At 42.0% G+C, this 21498-nt stretch overlaps 1 long non-coding RNA gene and 1 pseudogene across 1 annotated transcript; one reads left to right on the forward strand and one right to left on the reverse strand.

The window, feature by feature from the left end:
• Positions 1–3607: 3607 nt before the first annotated feature.
• Positions 3608–3900, reverse strand: LOC119490177. Its single transcript, XR_005207349.1, has 2 exons — positions 3845–3900; positions 3608–3748 (listed from the first exon to the last, which is right to left on the reverse strand). It is a non-coding gene; the product is annotated as an uncharacterized LOC119490177 (long non-coding RNA).
• A 7243-nt stretch (positions 3901–11143) lies between these two features.
• LOC119490172 overlaps positions 11144–21498 on the forward strand; it is a 49666-nt pseudogene continuing 39311 nt past the window's right edge.

The following is a 21498-nucleotide window of genomic DNA, read 5'->3' on the forward strand; positions in this document are numbered from 1 at the left end:
ACCCAAATACTACTCTGTCTGTCTGTCTGTCTGTCTCTCTTTGTGTTTAGCAATGCAGTTCATCTGTCTGATGTACATACAAAGCATTTCTTCGTTCCGCCTATTCAGGAAAATTAAAATGTACCACTTTTGACAGTATTACAGTTTAGCTTCCAGCTTTTCTAGCATTGTACTTCAACTTTTAGCTTCTTTAGCTAATGCAGTTCAGCCTCCAACTCTGCCAGTTGTACAGTTTATCTTCTAGGGTTTTCAGCAGTGCATGTAGAAGTAATCCCTTTTTAACTATATAAAAATGTGATAAACAATGATAAAAGTATTAATCCTATAACCCTGTGTTTACTACTGAAACAGCATACAATCATGGTGCTGCTGTATTGACCCCAGTGCTGTAATACTCACACTGGCCGCTGTAACTCACAGCTCTAGTGATGTAATGCAAATGAACTCAAAGTCACCTCGCAGCTGCAGGGGGCCCAAAACAGGGAATCTGTCTCTGACATAATGGATGTTGGGGAGGTACCTAGATCATATGTATGGTATAGGGTATATGCTGATTAGTAAAATATTTAGACAGAGACCAGTAGAATTGAAGAATACTAGAATTTATGATGGCAGGATAGGAGGGATGAGTTCTTTGTTCCAAGTATATAAGGTTATGATGTAAAGCCAGCGGACAGTCGTGTCCGGACCGGCTCGGGTTTTGGTTGTGTTTGTGTCTGTTGATATTAAACACAATGAAAACTCTGCTTCTTGCAATATACTTGTACAGCATCAAGTGATTCATTTGAGTAACCTGTGTTGACTTTCTGACACCGTTAAAATTGAACGTAAAAGAACATTGAACTGGGATCTCAGCCAATCCAGGCCCAAGGCTTGAGATTTCCAGACTCAACATGCACTGCAATGCATTGCAATACATTTCAGCTGTCAGCATTCCCACGCATTTTCAGGGGGAAATGCATTTTCTAGTTTTTAACTGTTGTCCCCTGGCCTGCACAGTAGGAAATGTACAATGCAAGCATTTAATACAAAACCAAAGCATGTCAAGCAGACAGTCAGCGTGAGCAATTAAAACATGACAACATATGATCACATTGACAGGGACACAATCTGACAAACACACTTTTTAACCAAGTTTTACTATTATATGCAAAGGAATAGTAAGAGTCACATGTTTACATGTTTAATATACAGTAATTTCCAAAACTGGGAAGCTCTAACCAAAAGATGTTTTCCTCCTTGAGACGACCCTGTCCCCTCTAATTCCTGATCTGGTTAATATATCCCTACATTTTTTTCTGAATAATGAATGTGGTAAATGTGCTAAGCCATTTATCCATTTTAACCTTAAAGGAGCTCTATACGGAATTCAGAGCAAATCTATGATTGAGGTATTTCCTCAATGCGGCTCTGAACACGGCGATGGCTGAGCTGGCAGCTAGAAGCAAATGGTGCTAACAGCTCTAACAGTGCTAACAGCTCTAACAGTGCTAACAGCTCTAACAGTGCAAACAACGGCAAGAGTGCTGACAGAGTTAACAGTGTTACCATGGGATGGAAACGGAGTATGAGCGCTGCACTTCCGCAACAACGCCGTCTATTATTTTTATTTTGTTTTATTTGACCTTTATTTAACCAGGTAAAATCAATTGAGAACCAATTCTCATTTACAATGATGACCTGGCCAAGAGGCAGTAGCAAGAGCATAAAGACACAGTCCACACAAGCGACACAAACAGCACAGATACAATACAGTATGACAAACACATGAGAAAATGGCTAAAAACAGCATAGGTAAATTAATAAACACTATGTACAAAAAAAGGCGGATTACTGGATGTTCTTTGTAAAAATGGAAGAGAGAGAGAGAAGTGAGGGCTGGTCAGCAAGTACAGCTGTCAACTATGACTTGTTGCAGCTTTTGTTTTAACATGTTGAGAGGATTAGGACGGCGTTATCAGCGGTAACCACCACTATGAGCACAGTGCAGAGCGGCGGCCATTAGCTAGCCAGTGGGGCACACAAACAGGGACTCACATACACTTACATGCACGCACGGCCGGCCCAGCTATGGAAACAAAGCACGGAAGCTCGGATTACAACACACACAGAGGGAGAGTGATTTCATTCTTTGCTAGGGATGCCATTACTCCACTAGATCTTAAGAAAAAGTTGTTTGCTGCCATCTGGAATACCGGGTACTTTCCCCGTGGGCCACGTGCCTTTTGGGCCGACGCAACTGTCTTTTCTTTTTTTTTTTTTACTAACCGGCCCATATAACAGGTAGATCAGGCTGATGATGATTGAGATCTGTCTGCATGAGTCCCACCCCCACATGCACTATAGGCTATGAACGTGTGCAAATGCGTACTCAGCTGAGAGTTTGTGTCACTGCCAGTGCTCCAAGTGGGAGGACTGTGTCAAATAATCAGTGAAATGTTCGTCATAACTTATTTGTGAACAAATAATAAGACATTATTTCAAAGTTTTCTGAATCTGCTCTTTTGATTTCCATAATATGATTTTGCAGGGCAAACATTTCCAGAAGAATGAAATGTTCAGACGAAGGCTGTGATAGGCTATGTGTAAATAATAAAATAATGATCTAACTAGCATAATGGTCAAAAAAGATGTTGCATAACTTTAAGTCAAAGGCCTATTGATTCTTAATTACAAAAGTTCTGATCAGTCAGGAATAGATGATTTACAATCAGGCAGACAAATTCATTCAAATATGCAATAATTAAGATCAGTGTATATGATGGAATACTGTCATTAGAATGTGCCAGAGGAACCAAATTTGGGCTTTTACAGCTAAAAGATTTTTCTGGAGAGGCATCCCCCCGGCTCCCCTAGCTAGTTACTGTTTCCCACTGGCTGGCTGCTCCAGATACTGATAATGAAAAGCCCTGTTCATCACAGTAGATTATACACATTTTCAATGGCACTTGTTTAAGGGATTTATCATGTTTCCTCTCTGTTAATCATCTGTGATTCTGTCTTACTCATTATACAGCTTTAGTGTTTTTAGGGAGTGGCACAGTTGGTTTAGCCTACATAGGGGAGCGCGAAGATGGTTGGTGTGTGTGGGCCTGTCTGGGCCAAAGTGCCAGGGCCAATTTTTTTGTCCCAGTCCAGCCATTTTTGCTGCTATATTATTGGGGTTAGGGTTATATGCAAAATACAAGGACAGTTCCATTGTTGCCTCCGTATCTTTAAATCACACAGTGTGGACAGACCATCATCGTAACATTGACAACAATGTTCCTGCCAGTGTTTCCAAAATGTATGTGAACTTTTTACACATTTTTCATTTTAGCAATTCTTGATTCAAGCACAGGTTTTCAACTGTGTTCACTCTGCTTGCAAACTGGAGAGCATTAAAGTGGACATATCATGCTCATTTTCAGGTTCCTACTTGGATTTGGGGTTTCTACTGTTATGTTCTGGTTTACACAATAGCGTGGACTCAAATGCAGACACACACACAAGTCCTTTAAAAGGTGTAACAAAGATAATTTTATTACACTAATATAAAGACGGAACGGGGGGCACGGGGAGGGGGTGTCCAGGAATCCTTCCGGAGGAACAGATGAATCCACTATAGCTCCAAGCGGTGGAATGGCGTTGGAGAGTGAACAGGCTGGTAAGTAACAAAGGCAGGGATCCAGGTCGAGGAGGAGCAGAGGGTAGGAGTGAGCAGGCAGGTTGGAACCAGGAAACAGCTGCAGCTGGTAGGTGAGCAGACCTGAGCAAAGCACGAAAAAAACAAGGTAAGTCCAAAAACAAGAGCATGAGCAAAGTCAATAGTAACAATCTAAGAGAGCCTGAATTTGTCTAGTACCACTGAGGGTGACGGAACGATCTGGCGATGAGTGGCAGGAAGACCGGGGTAGATATACTGCAGGTGTGTGTGATGATTGGTTGATTGCTGTCAGCTGCTCCAGCAGTGCCTGCCCAGGAGGAGGGGGAGGAGGAAGGCCACACCTCCCAACACACTGACAGACTAGACAAACAGGGAAAAACACACAGGAGACAAAAGGGCAGGGAAACAGAGGAAACAAGGAAAAACTAGGCTGCCAAGATGATATCATGACATCTACCAGAACATGTTTACATGCTTTATTGTTCAAAAAACACTATTTTTCTCATACTGTCTGACTGAATATACCTGTATTGACCTTCTGTTTGAAACGTTCCATTTTAGCGCCTGTCCCTTTAAGACCCCCCTCCCAAAAAAGCCCGGCCTGCTCTGATTGGCTTGTGAGAAAAATATGTTGCACAGATGCAAAGGTAGTTTTCAAGCCATGGGTGATATATTCAAATCAAAGAGTATGGAAGCAAAGAGACGAAACTCTGGTGTATTTTGACACCCCATACTAAGTGTAAGGTCAATGGGTTCATCATCACGTACTGAAAATGAACTGTCCCTGCCCACTGCCGTCCAATGACACAGCTCATTGCAGGAAGGTGCAGAATGTCCAGGATTTAACACAATTTCCACAGACAACTTTATTTCAGTAATAAAAAATTGAGCAATTCACTAGCTTGTTTTGTCTCTTTACTTTTTCTACACATTATAAGGCACTGTTGACTGTTGACTGTTGACATGAAGCAGTAAAACCATCCTTATCTTCATCCCGCTGCTTTCGCCTGTGAGCGACGTCGTGTCAATTTTTCTTGGTTAACTTTAGCAACACATGGACCCTGCCAATTTGCTCTGAATAGATAATGCTCCAGTAGCTATGGGTGCATGTGGGTGTCCTGGCTCAGAGTGCACGAGATGCCTGTGCGCATGAACTGGTAGCGGTAATAAACATCAACAGCAAAAACATCTATTTTAAAATGCTTTTCAAGAAATTATGTCTGCTGTTATTCCCCAGCCCACAAAGTTAATTTAGTTTTGATGATAATAGAGCTTAGTTGAACTGCCAGGAAATCTTTCTTTATTTCTTTTTCCTCTCTTTCTTCCTTTCAAGAGGCTTGTGATGGGTCATGGGTCAGCTCAAGTCATATGGAGTCGACATTTTAAGCCCCCAAGAAACAGTGAAGCTTTTTTTTTGTTGTTTCAAAACACACCTCTTCAGACTTGCCTTCCCAAGCTCCCCGCCCTCATGTTTTTATTTTTCAGTCGATACCATTTTATTCTAATATTTTCTTTAATTTTATTCTTATTTTTTTCTGTCTGTATTAAAGAGTTTACTGCTTGTTTTTGTATTTCATCCTACAGTATGTAACGCGTCTTTGAGAACTTTGAAAAGGACCGGGCTGTCTTGGAAAGTATCATAAGATACGGCCTCGCGGCCTGGTACGGTAACCTGACTGTGCAGTTGAGGTCACAGAGTTCTCGCCTGGTGCAGACTGCCATGAAGATTATGGGGGTCAAAAACCACCCTACCCTTCAGTTGCTTTATGAGCAGTCTGTCATCAAACAGGCACAGAAAATTGTGTCAGACCCAACTCACATCTTACATCAGGAATACCAACTTTTACCTTCCGGCAGGAGATATAGAGTCCCACGGTGCAGATTGAACCGTTACAAACATTCATTCTTGTCGATGTCTATTAAACTTCTCCACAACTCGTAACATAAAGCTATCATAATGACAGTGCAATATGTTAAATAGGGACAGTGCAATATGTTAAATAGGGACAGTGCACTATGTTAAATAGGGACAGTGCAATATGTTGCATCTGTGTAATATTGGGCTATTGTCTGTGCAATATGGGCAAGCCGGTAGACGGTGCAGTGCATTACCTGGGTGCAATGTCTGCCATGGTGTGTGTGATGGTATGTGCCATTATGTACGTGGACTGTGTATGTGTTGAAACATCTGTTTCTGTGAAACTGTTTCCCTGTCTTATGTGGAATCGTTTATTATTCTTGTTGATGTTGTTTTAATTTAGTGTTTGGAACTGCAGTTGGACAGAGTCCAGGAAAAATATCCCCACGGGAACAATAAAAGTATATCTTATCTTATCTTATCTTATCTTATCTAAAACACTATATAAATCATATGTATTATTATTAAAGCTTCACTCATTACTCACTCACTCATCTTCAAAGACGAATGCTGCCTAGTTGAATGAATATGTCTACTGTTGAATTTCTTAGATTAGACTGTTTAATGTGTCCCAACCTTAGGCAAAGAAAAGTATTTCTGGTTTTATTAAAACATGTATATGGTCTTAAACATCCAGGTTTGCTTCCTCTCTTAACACCACTATTTAGATCATTTTACATATGCCTGAATGTGTCATTCTTACTCAGCTGGCTGCGTTAATCTAATTTCCTCATTTGTGCCTCCCAAAACCACAACCTATATCTGGGAGGTTACTCTCTGTCATCACCTAACGCCAGCACAAATACAACAGTAAGATAGTGTTTGAAAAACAGTGGAGGGGTGACATTTACTACCTATCAAGGGCTCAAGATAAGATGTGGATATAAAGAGTTTTTAGGACGGAGGTTAACACTGACATTGCCCCTAGAGATGTAAATGGAATGACCTAGTCAAGATGATTTTGGCCAATACATTCTCCATCATGGCCTCAGTGAAAGGCTTTTCAAAACTGCCTAAAAGTGAATACAATTATTAAAAGCCAAGAGGCAGAAAGGTGGAGCTATATGATCAGCATAGAGCAAAAATCAAACATCTGGAACATCAATTTGTGTGAGAAATGTAAAGAAATCACTTAATTCTTAGTTTTAAAAATGTAAACATACCCAAAATGTCCTTAGACGTGGTAAATGGTAAATGGACTTGCATGTATACAGCGCCTTTCCAGTCTTCCGACCACTCAAAGTGCTTTACACTACATGTCAGCATTCACCCCTTCACACACACATTCGACACACATGCATACACTGGTGGCAGAGGCTGCTAAGGTGCCAACCTGCCCATCAGGATCTAATGTAAATACTCATTCACACAGATGGCTGAGCCTTCGTGGTCATTTTTTACACATGACAGACGTAGGTCAGCTGAGCCAGGGTCTAACTCTGGAACATAATGAACAACAAACAGTTTGAAAAATCATTTTTATGTGCCTTATTTGAATATAGTGTAGGATATAAAACAAGCCTCTGCTCTTGATCTTTTCCTTATCGGACATGTTGCAGTCTTAAAATGTCTGTCAAAGTATTCAAATGGTTCACCTCTTTTCAATGGGATGATGGATGGATGAAAATGCTGGGCCACAGGAAGCAAAAGAAGCAGAGGGGGAACAAATGAATGCTTTCAGCTAAAAGTCTTTAAAATGGACTCTCTTCACCCTGATTGTTCTGCCGAGTGCTCTTTGATGCAACAGCTATAAAAGCTGACTTGTTATAAAATGGGACACCTTTTGTTAAAGGTGCTAAATACAGTATTGGGAGCATTTCTATTGCCTCTCAACAGCTCTCAACATGGCGACGGCGAGCCAGTGGCTCGCAGCTAACGGTGCTAACAGTGAAAACAACAGTGAAAGTGCTGACAGAGAGACAGCTAACAGTGTTTACCTGAGGGGGGACTGGAGGATGGGTGTTACGCTTCCAGACATTATCATCTTTAACAGCTGCATGAGAACAGTGCAGAGCAGCGGCTGTGAGCTAGCCATTGAGGCACGCTCACATGCACAAACATGCACTAAATGCATGCATGGCTGGTACGGCTATGTCAACAAGGCAAGGAATAGCTCTGATTACAACACACACAGAGGTAAAGTGACTTCATTCTCTGCTCAGGTAGACATTACTCCACTATATGGTTACACAGCAAATAGTTGTTCGCTGCTATATTAATGCTCTAGACATTGAATTTCGCACCTTTAAGATTTGAATACCTGCATGACTTGAGACTTTTCAAGGAAGGCTTGAATGTAGTAAACCTTTGGCTCACCAACGAATATTGCCATTATCAGGACGCGACCAAGCGTCTGGCCTAAAATGTCTCTTGAATTAAACAAGATGAGGAGCATCCATTTCAGCAGATTGGTTTTAAGAATTATTATTCTCAGTAAATTTCATGGCGATCTGCCCCTTCAAATTTTAGTTTATTTAGAAGTTTCTCTTGTGCAAATTAAAATTTGGCTTGACTGGTGCTAGAGGCTCTAGAACAGGGATCTCCAACACGTCGCTCGCGAGCGACCAGTAGCTCAGTAGCTCGCGAGCCGTTTCTGGGTCGCTCGCTAAAGGTTCAAAGAATATGTAAACAAATTTGATAAGACAAAGTCACTTGGTAAACCTAAATTTCTATCCAATTCAATTCACAGACATCTCCCCCCTTCTGACACAAACTGATTATTTGCTAATCAGCTGTCAATTTAACGAGTCACGCTGCTGCCAAGTTTGGTTACATCAGTGACGCCATAACATTACTACGTAGATGTTAGCAGGCTAGCAAGCACACACCAGATTTGACAATGACTGTGGAGAATAGCCAGGCCAAGAAAAGGCACAAAACATACTATTTTCATGAGGAATGGGAAACAGAGTTTTTTTTTCACGAATGTGAATGACAAGTGTGTGTGTCTCATTTGCGGTGTGAGCGTGTCAGTCGGTAGAAGATGTGACGTCGAGCGCCACTTCACCAAAGTCCACGGCAACTTTTCACAGGTGCTAATACTGTGGCAAGGAGAGTGTCTGCGCTGTCTGCGGATGTTGTGGAGCAGCTAGATCGGGACATGGACAGGTGCACATGGTTTTCCATCCAGTGTGATGAGTCGGTTGACTCCAGCGATACGGCCCAGCTGGCTGTCTAGAATGTCATGAAATCTAAGTTGAGAACAAGACTGACAGATTAACGTTTAAATGAGTCCATAAGAGTGAACCTATGTGGATCCACTCCAGCATTCACCTCTCTTGTTGACTCCATGCAGTGCCAGTCATCTCACTAACTGTTAAAAAGACTGAATGCATGTGATACATGCATGTGAACTACAGATGATGAAGGGAATGTGAAGGGACGTGATGTGATGCAGTGATATGTGGACAGACAGTAAAATAAGTAACAATATAGTTTTGTTTTCTATGACATTAATCTGATGTGAATGTAATTGTGTGAGCTGGACACATTGATAATGTAAAGAAATGCATACAGAAAAAAACATGCACATGCTGCTGAATTTAAGATGTTGATGATGTCAAAATGTGAGTGTTGGATATCAACATTTTCTAAATGTTCACACAAAAGAAGCTTATTCAGCTGGTTTGGGTGGAGCTGAGCGATGTGAATAAATGTTACTAATAATATAAAATATGAGGAGATCTCGGACACTTTCATTTTGTCATAGTAGCTCTCAGAGGAGAAAAGTTTGGAGACCCCTTGTCTAGACGGTCAGCAAAATCAACAAAATGTTAGGATGCTAAAGGGACTTGCACCTTTCTAGTCTTCCAGCCACTCAAAGCCCTTTTTCAGTATTCACACACACATTCGCATACACTGATGGCAGAAGCTGCCATGCAAGGTAGCAACCTGCATGTAAATACTCATTCACATGTTCACAAGAATCTCGCTCAAGGACACCTCGGCATGCAGACTGGAGGAGCTGGGGATCGAAGCACCAATCTTCCGATTGGTAGCCGACCTGCTCTGCCTCTGAACCACAGCCACCCTGTGATTCATCCACTAAGGATCCTTATTATTCTCAACTTATTTGCAATAAATCTATTAAGCAAATATTACCACAAAACTACAAATTCCGCAGGGAAAAGTATAGTAATGTATGGGGAGACAATGCACTGAAACTTCACAGTACGTGTCTCAAAAATAAAGTTTGACCGTTTGATCGAGTTTGCGAATGATTGACAGCTGCCTGTTGAATGAACAGCCAATAGGAACTCTCTGAAATGACCAGTGACCAGTCTCCTGTCGCGGGCTACATTATTTAAAGCCTGAAAACAGAGCCATGAAGGTGCAGAAGTCTAGTTTTGTGGTAGTAATGTTAATGTTACTGAATAGCTGTGTTTAGGTGGTAGTAATGTCCCTGAATAGCTGTGTTTAGGTGGTAGTAATGTTACCGAGTAGCTGTGTTTAGGTGGTAGTAATGCTAGTGAATAGCTGTGTTTAGGTGGTAGTAATGTTACTGAATATCTGTGTTTAGGTGGTAGTAATGCTAGTGAATAGCTGTGTTTAGGTGGTAGTAATGTTACTGAATAGCTGTGTTTAGGTGGTAGTAATGAATAGCTGTGTTTAGGTGGTAGTAATGTTAATAGGCTGTTTTTAGGTGGTAGTAATGCTAGTGAATAGCTGTGTTTAGGTGGTAGTAATGTTAATGAATAGCTGTGTTTATAGGTGGTAGTAATGTTAATGAATAGCTGTGTTTAGGTGGTAGTAATGTCCCTGAATAGCTGTGTTTAGGTGGTAGTAATGAATAGCTGTGTTTAGGTGGTAGTAATGAGCAGCTGTGTTTAGGTGGTAGTAATGTTAATGAATAGCTGTGTTTAGGTGGTAGTAATGTTACTGAATAGCTGTGTTTAGGTGGTAGTAATGTTACTGAATAGCTGTGTTTAGGTGGTAGTAATGAACAGCTGTGTTTAGGTGGTAGTAATGTTAATGAATAGCTGTGTTTAGGTGGTAGTAATGAACAGCTGTGTTTAGGTGGTAGTAATGTTAATGAATAGCTGTGTTTAGGTGGTAGTAATGCTAGTGAATAGCTGTGTTTAGGTGGTAGTAATGTTACTGAATAGCTGTGTTTAGGTGGTAGTAATGAATAGCTGTGTTTAGGTGGTAGTAATGTTAATGAATAGCTGTGTTTAGGTGGTAGTAATGAATAGCTGTGTTTAGGTGGTAGTAATGTTACTGAATAGCTGTGTTTAGGTGGTAATAATGAATAGCTGTGTTTAGGTGGTAGTAATGTTAATGAATAGCTGTGTTTAGGTGGTAGTAATGAATAGCTGTGTTTAGGTGGTAGTAATGTTAATGAATAGCTGTGTTTAGGTGGTAGTAATGTTAATGAATGCTGCTGCTGCTGTTCCTCTGTGTGGTGGATCAGCTGCACAGACTCCTCACACTGTGTTCCTTTATTTCCACCTCCGCGTGCACTCCAGCGCTTGCTCATGGGCGCGTGCGTACTGGGGGTGGGCGGATGAGGGTATCCAGGAGCAGCTAAGAAGCTGAGTGTGGACCCATGAGAGCCGCTTCAGATACCAACCAATGTGAAACGTGTGCGTGTGTGCGTGCGTGTGTGTGTGTGTGTGTGGGGGGGCTGCATTCACGTGCTGCTGGTAAACCTCCCCTTCCTACTTTGGAAATGTGTCTGTATGACTTGGCGGAGTGTTGAGGCTCTCCCAGTGGGTTAGTGATGGTGGAATACGAGGAGAAGAAGGGCAACAGGACATGTTAGAGGTCACCAGCGGACCTGGAGAATGGCCCGGCTTGGCACAGCTCGCATCAGCTCCAGTTCCACTCTCACTCGTGTAATGGCGCACTTGCCAGAGCTGAGAGGCGGGCTCTAACGCGTCACCAGCTCTCCTGTTGCTCGCAGAGCAGAGGAGGCAGTGCCGGTGTTTTTCCACTGCCGCGGATGTCTCATGTCCCCCCGTTTTCAGAGACAAAGGTCAGAAAGAGAGGCTTAGAAACAAGCGAAAATATCGGCTACCAACGCGCACAACCCTCAGTCGCTCTCACGGACACAGCAGGACACGGAGCAGGGAGCGCGCACAGAGGACATTAAAAGGACAAAATAACAGCTATTATTCCATCAACAGAACAGGTAACGGACACAACCTAGAGACAGACATGCTCGATACACACCTCTACAGCAGGGGGGGGGGATGACTGGGCTGCTCTCAGTCATTTATTACCATTATTATAATAACTGTGATTTGAATGCCTTTATTTCTATCTGTATTGTGGCTCAATGAGATGATGTTTATATCAAGCGGAGCAGTTAAGACGAGTTGTCCACGTGCATTTAATCAATTAGTAGCGTGTTATTGTGTTTATTGTGTTTATGATGCTTTATTATGTTTATGGATGCTTTTACTAGTGCTAGTGTGTGTGAGCGTGGTGGAGATGCTGCTGGACACGCGCTGTCCTCTCTCCGTGCGTTGGTTCCTGTGCTGGTGGATTTTCAATTTGTGAACAGCTTTAAATGCAACCTGGTGTTTTATTTTCCACGTCTTCTTCACGTGTTCCGTGCAGACTATTTCCCCCGTGCGTGCACCAAATGATTTGAAGGGATATTATTGATTTATTGATTTATTGATTTATATATTATTATATATCCGTCTTGTGGAGGATATGGAGCAGTCCATGTTATAGACTTTCAGGTCTTCAGTGGTCCTTTTCTTGTATACGCTCTATACAATACACAGTGTGTTTCTGTTTCACATCTGTCCACATGTCCAGATGTTCAGACGGAAGGAAGACTCGTGTACTTTATTCTGACTTTATTTCATTAAATTCCGTTATTGAACTAAACCAGAAAGGGGAAGTGAAGAGATCAGAGCGGTGAGGAGATGCTCGTCAGTCGCACGTTGCACAGCGTGCACTGCTTCCTCTAACCATGAGTCCCCCCTCCCCCCTCCTCTCCCTCTCTCTCTTTCCCTCTCTCTCTCTCTCTCTCTCTCTCTCTCTCTCTCTCTCTCTCTATCCCTCTCTCTCTCTATCTCTCCCTCTCGCTCTCTCTCTGTCTCTCTCTCTCTCTTTCTCTATCCTTCTTTCTCTCTCTCTCTCTCCCTCTCTCTCGCTCTCTCACTCTCTTTCCAGCACCACCCCAGCACCATATACATATATATATATATATATATATATATATATATTGTTTGGCCTTTTTGGTGAACAGCCTCAGTGATTAACCACTAGTGACAATGATGAAGATATTTTGGAATATATAATAATATGGAATATGAATATTAGAGTTTTGTTTTAATATGAAGAAGAAATGCATTATTTTGGATAATTTGGCAAATAGAAGTTGTTGACAGTGTATGGGAAGTATAGCCATAGTTTCCACCATCTAGTACACCACAAATGTCAGAGTTGACCCAGAGTTGTTAACGCTCAGAGTCCAACAAACCTATCATGGATTATTTAGGTTAGCAAAGAGCCCCGTATAAAACATCCTATAAACATAATTATCATCCTATATGTAAAGTCATTTCATCAATCTAAATAGGGTGAAAAGTGAAGCTTTAGATTCCACTCAATGTTATCAAATGCCAACCCTGTAGTTTTGAAGATGACTGTTTAGTGACACAGTACATACCAAGGTCAGACTGATATGGAATTTTGAAGGGAGATACTTTTCTTTTATATTTACAGCTGTCAGTTGCTGGTATTTTGTGCCCAAAATGTCAAAGATTCAGCATTTTTCGCCAAGAATTGTAGTGGAAAAGCCCCTGAAGCAGCATTTAGTTCTTCATGGGTCAATAAAACCCTGCCCTGAAACCTAGAGGAAAGACGTTGTTGTTAGTTGGCAGCTCTTCAAAATATGGTGACCAACCACACCTAGTCATCATTTGAGGGAAATGTAGAAGGTGGCTGAGAAAATGCTGAAACAAAATGTAACGTTACATTTTTGGGACTGTTTTGTTGTAGCCGTAGTTGGGCTGGATCACACTGACTGGCTGATAAACTGCTATATACCTGGGTAGATGTGTGTGTGAGCTCCTGGCAAGCTCGACAAGCTGATGTGTGACACTCTTGTGAATGGGCCACTGTGAGCTTGGGATGGCATTAGAACTACTGCATCCCATCCAGAGACACACCTCAGGGTTGACTAGAATGCTGTCTTTGTGTCCTGTGCTGGGTTCTGTAGGTGGAACACTTTTTCTTGCTCCTGATTATGAGAAAAAAAAGCATCACTTGAACACACAAAATGCATCACTGCCTGCATGTCACAGGGTATTTTCATGTATCCAGTTGCATGTTTATATATTTATTCAATGTGAAAATGTACTGGAATGTTGTAGTTTTTGAGGAATGGTAGTCTTCCCGTCAGTTGATCAAAGCAGCACTGATCTGATCTGCTGTATTAACTGCAGGCTTGTTTGCTGTTAAATCATTTATTTATTAATTCAGTACGCTGAAGCTAATGCAATGTGTGTTTCCGTGTGTTTGTGTGAGTGTGTGTGTGTGTGTGTTAGGGTTGGGTGGTATTATGGTATACCAGGGTATTTAGAAATCCCGACGGTATGATTTTCAATCCCCTCATAAATACAGACTGATTCTAGGTATTCTCATTTTAGTAACAAGATGTTCCCCCTGGGGCCATCATATACCGTATACATCAGTGAAGGTATGCAAAAACAGTTCTAACTCACACAGGCTCCGCCATCTACTGGACTCTATGGGTAATACTTTCTTCCAATCACACGCACGTGTTTGCCCACTGAGATTTGCAGAAACATAGCCTGCTAATCAGGACATGTCTACTGAATACATGCATCACCACAGTATATAAGGCAGTAGGGATGTCATGAGACCCGATACTTCGGTACCAACTCGGTACTTAAATTCTAAAAATGTGACGGTACTCGTTTTCTTCGGTACCGAAGGTACCGAATGATTCCTGTAATGGTCATTTGGTACCGGAGTGGAGGTCCTGGAGATGCGATTCTTCCGGATCTAATGTGGGCAGTATACGCTTACAAGTGTTCTCATCTGCTGTGAAATGAAGGAAGAAGAAGAACGCCGTAACAGCCATGGTAACAGCAGTTAGCGGCTAGTTAGCCAAGCTACGTGCAATGAACAAGAGCGAAAACGCTAAGCAACCGACCGGCCAGTTGTTATTATTTTCCGACACACCTCCAAATCCGGGTAGTTTGTGAGCTGCGGCAGGGAATAAATCCGGCTCTGTTGAGTGCAAAAGAGGAACCGTTTCCAGTCTCCCTTCTTCTACAAGTGAGCCACACGCAACGTTACAATAGATTTGCAAAAAACAGTATTCGGTGCAGTAACGGTGCCGTCGTACTTTTCTTTCCAAAGGAGGAAATACTTCCAATTTAGCAAAGCACCTCAAAGACAGACATCCAGACAATATGGTTTGTTTTAGATACTTGAGGGCTACATGCCACTGTTCTGTTTTGCAATGTTAATAGATGTTTCTTTTTATTTATTACTTAAAGGCTACATGCTTCTGTTTTTTGTAATGTTCAAATGTTCTAATAAAGGAGTGCGGGTTGAATTAAATGGGATTTATTGTTTTTTTACCGTGGTAAAGAATTGGTATCGAGAATCGTGTAAATTTACTGGTATTGGTATCGACTACTAGATTTCTGGTACCGTGACATCCCTATAAGGCAGTGTCCAGCACTGCCTGGCATCCTTTTCTCTTCAGCGACCGATTGCTTTATCTCCAGGGGTTGAAGCCGCCTCTACAAGAACCTTGCCAGTGCCCATCGTGCCCTGGCCTCATCGCCGGGATGGATCTTCACAATGTTTGCTTCCTATGCCTCGGAGGAGGGCTTCAGCAACCTCCAGACCGCCTGGCCTGATGGTCGATTCCCAAAATTCGATGAGAGCAGAAATGGGATCATTTTTAACGCTGCAGAGTCAGACTCCGCTGTGTTGACAGCGACTCTGAGCTTGAAGCTGCCGAGATGCCCGCTATGGCCATCTTTGCCACGACTTTTACGGCCCAGCTCATCCACCTCAGACAGCTTTCATCTCGAGGCGTCCTGGCGCCATCCATTGAAGATGAGAGCCCCAGTAGCAGGTATGGTGGATGTTCTCAGGGTTCAGGCCCGCACGGAGGCGTCTTGCCCCGGCGTGTCCCCCATAGACGAAGGCCTCTTGGCCCACCTGCTTCCACAATCAGCTGGCTGGTCAGAGAGAAGAAAGTCACGAGGGGCTTGGACTCATGACTCTTCCGCAGAAGGACCAAGATGATCTCCTTGGAGCCCTCATTGCTGCAGAGGGGCTCTTTGGGTCAGTTTCGTCTGTTTCATCAGCGCTTCAAATGCTTAGAGGAGGAGAAATCGCAGGTCAGTCGCCACTTGCCTCTCGTCACTTGCCTCTCGCCTCTCGCCCAGTCATTTAAGAAGACTGAGGCGAAGTGAAACAACGCAATGGTGAGAAGGCGAGAAAAACGGCGGGACAGGGCACCTGATATCACAGCTTTCTAACGGTTGCATCACAGATGGTGGCTCGCCCTCTCATGCAGTTTTACGAAGAGTGGCGACGCACCCGTATGTTAACGGAGTGGATGGACAGGACACTGAGACTGGGATAGTCTCTCCAGTAGGGATGCTAATTTTGATCATATCTTCTTAACCGATAACCGATCCTTGTTAACCGATTATTAACCGTTAACCGACAATCGGTGCACCAGCTGCAGTGTATGAGCACAACAGACAACTGAGAACCCAGTTCAACCGTACGGGAGCGTATGCTGCGTTCACTGTCTCCAGTTCACTGTCTCCAGTTCACCCGCACGGGAGCGTTAACTTAGCAGGCAGCCTCTATAAAAGTCTCCACTGCACATTTAGTTTAGTTTAGTTTGTCTGTCCTGACAAACAGTGTGTGCGTTTGTGCTACTTTAGTAGCTGCTAGTGTTGCCGGTGGCTCCGTGCGGGCCATAAGCCCAGTCACCATTGTGTTACTTCATTTGGCTTTTAATAGTGACTTAACAGACATATATTTAAACCACTTTAAGTTAGCATGGATGAAATTCTAAAGTTTGAAGATCTACACTTCCATGACAACTGAGCAAACTCAATCTGCCAGAACAAACAAGTTGGTGGAGAATGCTTTATGTCAACAAACAAAAAATGTCAATTATTCTACACAATGTAAAGCTTTATATTAGTTTATGCTGAAGAAGTGTGATATTTGTCTGGTATTTAGGGGCTAACTTTTCCAGGCCAATTCCTATCTTTGGTCAGTAAGTAAAGAAAGTCGGTGGCTCTGTTCTTCTGGGGGCAGGGATTGTGTTGAGAAAGCACAAGAGAGATGATCAATCTGTGAAATATCTATAAACAATTGCAGACCTTAACCCTAATCTTCAAAACGTCAATCCACAAACCAATGGGTGACGTCTTGGTGACTTTGTCCACTACTTGTATCCAGTCTATGATTATGACTGAGATATACTTGACTGATAATTCTCCATTCCCTTCAATGGATCACTCAATCTACAAGCGCCCTCCAGCAGCAGAGAGGGTAAACAGAAAAAAAGAATATTGTTGTTGATGCTGGTATGATCACCATTATAGTTGACAAACTATCACATTTGGTATGGAAATAATTGTGATTTTGAAAAGATCTCTATTGATGATATTTCATTTAGCATGAACTGTAGTTTAAGTGCCATCTGCTGGTAAAGCAGTTCCTCTTTATTTTTATCTTAATCTAAGGACTCAGACTTACTGGCAGCAGAATATTTTGTTATCTGACTCGGTGACACAGTGTTCATGTGAAATTTTGAGAGTTAGCAGTTTGTACTCCCCACATATCTGATATGACATGAATGCAGGGTTAAAATGATAAAAGCTGGCGCAGTCTTCCAGCCAGCATGTAATTCATGATAAACCCCAGCTTAATACTAAACTGACTCACTCAGGATAAGAGCAGAGATCTCTGTCAGGGCAAACCTCCTCTGAACAACCACTATGACCCTAGTAAGGCTTCTTTGGAAATGTGGAGTGATACTACTACACATACTGATCTGTTGGTTTCACATCATTTCATGAATGCCAAGTCACATTCTGATATGATAGGCTAGATACAAATCTTCTTTAAACTTAAGTCCTGGAATGTGTGATAATGAGATGGATGTTGGCGGTGTGTGTGTAAACAGGACTGAAACCTAAAGACCTGCATGACATTCTGTACTAGAATGCAAAATAACAAAAAGAATACCAAGAATCAACAGTGAATATTGACTCTAGACTGAAAGGTATGCACCTCTCTGTTTTTCTTTAACTTTTATTCTTCCTGTTATCTCCGTTTGTTCCTCTATCTCTCTCATGTGCACTCATTCTTGTAGTGGTACTGTTTGTTATACTTGACTTTCTATCCGTCATCTTGTGCTGTCTCTAATCTTGCTGGCTTTCTTTGTATCTGTATCTGTCATATTTATTTTTGTCTTTATCTGCATGTAACTTGTCACTCTCTTTTTAGTAACCTCTGTCTGTTCCTATATACCCCTCCCTTTTTCTTTTTTAACTCCCCTTTTCTCAGTTAACTTTTAACAGCTTTCTTAGACCCTCTTTTAGTTTGTCCCACTGCCCCTCACCCATTTTTCCCTGCCCTTCCCTGCCTCTTCCTCTCCTCATATCCCTTTCTCTCACACTATTGTATGCACAATAAAGTCTGTCTCTTTCTATTTCTCTAAAATGAAAGTGATAAAAGAAGGGACAAGGGTGTATGTGGAAGGAGGCAGAGGAGAGAAGAAATGGGTATAGGAGGAAAAGGAAGATGCAAAGAGAGGGAGGGGGACGTAGAATAAATGAAAAAGAAGATGTGGGTCAAAAGGAAAACAAAAGAGGAAAGAGGGAGGACAGAAAGGATGGGGACAGTAGAGGGAAGAGGTGGAGGAGGAGAGGGGGTTTGATGAAGAGGAGAGGTAAGAAAGTGGAGGAAAAACAAGAAGATATGGAGGAGAGGGAGTAAGTTGAAAGAGGAGGAGTAGAGAGGAGGATAAAACGAGGGGGAGGGGAAAAGATGGTGAAATATGATGAAGTCAACTTCAGGAGATCTAGAAGAGATGAAAGAAGAGAAAGAAGATGAGGAGAAAATAGTGATGGAAAGAAAGAGAGGGAGTTAAAGGAGTAAAATATCACTTGTGATTTTTAGTCGGTTGATCATCCTTAAAGCTAGAATGGAACGAGTCCAGTCACTGTTCAGAAAGGCCTAAATAGCTCATTTGCAATAATGAATCAATCAATGATCCATTTACATGTGATCAAAACAAAAAGGGAAAGGATGAGATCGGACAAAGAGAAGAAGGAAGATGAGGAGAAGGAGTGAAAGAAATGTGGAGCAGAGGAGGAGGAGGGAGGAGAGGAGAGACTTAATAGGTGGTCAGCCCAGTGGAAATGTACATGGTCTTAAAATAGGAGAGTATGTTATGTAAGTGGTTAGAGAGAGAGTGTGTGTGTGTGTGTGTGTGTGTGTGTGTGTGTGTGTGTGTATAATGCTGGCTGGGTTCTGAAGTCACTATATGAGTCTTGGGCCAGAAATCACACACACAGATGCTATACAATGAGTCTCTATGTTATACACCCAGCTTTTGGCATGAGCTTTACATCATCCCTCAGTTCCGTTGTGATTCCCACGGCCAGTCTCGCTCTCTGGAGCTTGTACTGTAGGCAACGGTGCAACACCAACGTTTCCTGCTGATGACTTTCACCGCCTTCATACCTTCAAACAACTCGCTTTCAATGTGAATCTGCAAATTCCCCATCTGACAACCAACCTTTCAAACAGTATGGTGGTGACATCTTCTACTTTGGGTCTTCTGATGGAGCTTTTCTGGGTGGCACTCTTTTCTTTGGCAGATTAGCCATGGCAGCTACTTCTGCTCATGCTCACCGCTCATTTCCATCCATTCTCTGTTGCCTGTGTCAGCAAAGTAATCTAGGTAGCCCGTGCGTCCTTCTCCCCAGGCATGTCTTCCTGCTCTTCCACACCGAGGGTCTGCCACAGTACTGCAAGTAGCGCACCTTGGTCAGTGCCCCTCGGTGTGTGAACGCAACGTGCCGAGGCACACCTCTGCGTCTGTATGGGACGCACCGGGCTTTCAACTAACGCCAATGTTAACCCATCCGTGTCATTATTAGACGGTCAGCGCAAATGAGGTAGTTTAAATAGCAACACAGTCCGAGTAGGACTGGTGGAAGGGGAGGTTGGATGGATGTTTGTGTACCGTGTGAAAGCAACTTTGACTTATTTTACCATAGTTTTGCTTTGTAACTTCCAGACTTTACTAACAACAGATTCATAACAAGGATAGTCATTTTATATAAAAAACACATTTAGTTCAACCCAACTTTCGTTCCTGAAGCCTAACCAAGTAGTTTTGTTTCCTAAACCTAACCACGTGGTGTTGTTGCATAAGGAAACCTAAAAACTAAGTAAACCTACATTGGAAGTGTATTTTGCATGGAAGGAGCCGAAACTTGGCACGCCGTCCCTGACAAAGTCCAAAACTGACACTAGAGGGGTACCGCTAGAGGGGTAGCGTAGGGCCACTGATCAAGCCTGATCAAGCCAAAATCACATACTATGCACTACATACTCAATAGGCATACTATCGTTCAACCTACTTTTATGTGAATAAACTGTAGTATGTATCTTTTCGGACGCACTGAGTAGTCATCGTCACTTCCTGAGAGCCTCCTTGCCGGTTGCAGAGTGTAACCATGGTAACCCGTCCCAGCCTCATGAGACGAAAACAACGATTTGTGAGAATTAAAGTCTGAACTAATTTAAAATATATAAAATTGAAATCTTATACTTACAGTTAAATTGAAGCGTTATTAATGTTACAGAGCTGTCCGTCAATGTCTGTTATGAACGTTGTCGTTACTGCCACGTTGCATTGTGGGATATTTATGCTGCTGTCGTGTGCAGCGTTGCACACTGTAATATTTCACCAGAAATAGTATGCAATTTGCATATTGGTTTCATACTAAGGTTTCGTACACACTAAAATATCTCACATACTGTTTTACCATACTAAATAGCACGTTAGTTTAGAATTTTGCATGCAACCTTTATCTTGAGAGGAAGTTAGTGATTGTTACTGTGTTGCTTGGTTGCTAATGTTGTAAAGGACAACCAGAGGGTAAATGTGTTACACATTTTAAATGCTTATGTGAACTCAACAAGGTTGAAGGAGGATGCAGAAACATAAAGTAGCAAAACAAACATCTATTTATATTTACACACAGATTACTTCTTTAAAAATTTATATTAATGTGCATCAGTATTGATTGTGGATCTCATTAACTTTCATCCTCCTCCTCTGTATCTCCCCTTTCTTCTTCCTGTAGTTCCGCAACATATATAGATTGTTATTTGTTATAGATGGCTGAATGAGCTCAATGTGAAAATAAGGCTCAAGTCTTGGAGATGAACCTTTTTTCAAATACAAATTGTTTATTGTTCTGGAATCTTTAAGATAAGTGAAATAGAGATGGGAGGAAAACCAGGAAAGATGTTTTTTTTTTGGTGATCTATGTTACCAAGCCTGTGGAAGTCTCGTTTGAGACTCATTTCACTCCTACTTTCAGTGGTAGCTGTCATACAGATGAGTTAAAAGCTTCCACGGAGTGTCACAATGCTCAATTGTGGATCCTCTACTTCTTAATCCTTAGGTGTTACCACTGGAGGTCATCATTTGCAAGGATTGAGGTTGTTATGACTCTCATTTACTTGCTGATGACACCCAACTCTATTGTGGTGTATATCTGTTTTTAATATTAACAGCAGGACTGACAAGATTATTATTTTTATTTTTTTCGCTTAGCCAAAATGAACCAAACGAGACAATTATACTAAAATACATCTATAAATTAGGGCTGGAATTCATTCAAGTGTTTCTATAAACAAGGGCTGTACTGAATGT

This window comes from Sebastes umbrosus, chromosome 1 (genome assembly GCF_015220745.1).
Source record: "Sebastes umbrosus isolate fSebUmb1 chromosome 1, fSebUmb1.pri, whole genome shotgun sequence".
NCBI classification, from domain to species: domain Eukaryota; kingdom Metazoa; phylum Chordata; class Actinopteri; order Perciformes; family Sebastidae; genus Sebastes; species Sebastes umbrosus.